This window comes from Poromitra crassiceps (genome assembly GCF_964638095.1).
Source record: "Poromitra crassiceps genome assembly, chromosome: 7".
Classification (NCBI taxonomy): Eukaryota; Metazoa; Chordata; class Actinopteri; order Beryciformes; family Melamphaidae; genus Poromitra; species Poromitra crassiceps.
The window spans coordinates 14,998,536-15,000,895 of record NC_139628.1 but is presented as its reverse complement, the minus strand read 5'-3'; positions in this window follow the sequence as shown (position 1 = coordinate 15,000,895).

Below are 2,360 nucleotides of genomic sequence, written 5' to 3'. Positions count from 1 at the left end.
ATTATAGCGTTAGCTGAACCGTTTGGTTCGACGAAGTAAAACTATTTTATACGCATTTTATGAAATGTCTATGGGAAAATAAATGGCGGATGAAAATATCTGGTACAGTGCTGAAGCAGGAAGTGACGTTCCACTTTGCCTCTCTATACTCTACTACCACTACTACCCGCCCCCCCCCCCCCCCCCCCACACATTATTTTTTTTAAATATAATTTGGACTCCAGTTACCATTTGAATGGACCCTTTTTCACTGCAGTCATTTTGTGTCTAAACGGCAGGAAGTAACACAGGTGCAATCAGAACATTAATCAGGGTTTCCAACTTCCAATCAATTTAGGTGTTCCAGTGCTGGGGCCCTCATTAATATTATGCATGCACCTGTGCTACTTCCTGCCTGTTGGACAAAAAATGTCTGCAAACGGCGTATTGCTTGAGACTTGATGCATGAAGAGAAAACTTGAGACTTGACTTGCTTAGACTTGGGACTAGACATGGACGACTTGCTGAACTGGACTTGGCACTGCTCTCCTCATGTATTCCAGGACTGTGTGAACCCTCCGTCTCTCTGGATAAACAGAGATTTAAAAACACAGCAGCCGTGGAAGGAACAGAGCTGCAGATTAGCATTATTAAGCAGGTTTGGCTAGTAGTTTCTCAATGCATCACACACACACACGCACGCACGCACGCGTGCGCGCGCGCACGCACACAAGCACGCACGCACACACACACAAGCACGCACACACACACACACACACACACACACACACACACACACACACACACACACACACACACAGGGGCAGTGGTTTCACAACAGCAGCTCAGTAGGCTATGTGCCCGCTGGTTCCCTGGGCCTGGTGTAATCGCTGAACAAAGGTATTACCATGTGATTCGTGTCATGGTTATTACCTGGATGGCAGAATGCTTGGTTTGGCTCTCTCTGTCTCACACTTTGCATTATGGGATGCGTGATACTTTAACCAGATGACCTGCTAGCAAAGACACTGGCTGCAGTCAGCTCCACAGCACCCTGCCCTCTCCCCTCACTGCGCCCCCTGGTGACTAAATGTGGTGGATCAACCTAATTGCCTTGATGGAAAGGCTTTGGAATGAAATTCATACATATACAGCACCGCAGGGATGACATATTTTTGTAGGCTTAACCAGAAATCGCCGCCATTTTGGTTTGTCAGGGGAAAAGTCTGCATAAAATAAGGTCTGTGGTTAACAAAAGTTTATTGGAACGCAAATTTGGGTTCAGCAGGATAATCTTCACGAACGTTAATCACTTTTATGCCTTTTGAAGCGTTTTCTAAAAAAAGACGTCTAAAAAAAAACACATTTACGTTCCAAAAGTCATAAAAGTTATTCACGATTGTGAAGATTATCCTGCTGAAACCGAATTTGCGTTCCCATAAACTTTAGTTAACCACAGACCTTATTTTATAACCTGACGCTGCCAGATGGATGTAGGTTGGTTCACATTTGTTTCACCACCTAACAATACCGCCCCCATCTGGCGGAGTCAGCTTACTTATTTTATGCATTGAGGTGAAATCTCCATTCTAAAACCCCATAGACTTTTCCTCTCACGAACCTGGAAGTATACTTCCGGACTCATTCCTGTGGTTCTCTATACGAGGCATCAGCCAATCAGCATGTTTAGAAACAAAACCTAATTCTGGGTGGAAACAGGGCCGCGCAGACTACGCGCAGAAGAGGAACGGAAATCGCTGCCATGACAGTTGTCTGCATTGATAAAAATGCTATTTTAGAGCTACAATACCATTATAAATATCAACTAGCCAACATATATCAAAGCTAGTGGGCTTCATAGGAAGAGCGTGACACGAAGTGGTTGACGACCGTTACATCAAACGGGTCACTGCCACACAACTAACATTAGCTCAGCTAACGCTAACGTTAGTTACGCTGTGCGCGTAACACCCTGCAGCATCACCCGGAAGTCAGGCGTCTGTTGTTGTCATGACATCCTCGTGCAGGATCAACTTCACTGTTTACAAACACATTTCAAGCAAAGGAACACTCCGCCAATTTTCAACCAGCTTTGTATCATTACAGCAGTAGAATATCAGAATTGCAGTTTTGCTGTGATTCATTTTGTTTGGCATTATTGAGAGTTGATTTAAGGCGTGGACCAGTGATGTGTGATGACATCACTGGTCCACGCCTTAAAGTGTTCCTCCAAGCAGTAGATGGAAATGGCTTTATGAGGATGAGAAACAGAAGGCAGGTGGGTTGGTGTCCACCTCAGCAGAAGTTCAACAGAAAAAGGGCATTGCATGTTGTCTTCTGTGATTGCAATGTGTCATGTTGAACGTGGTACAGTACATTAT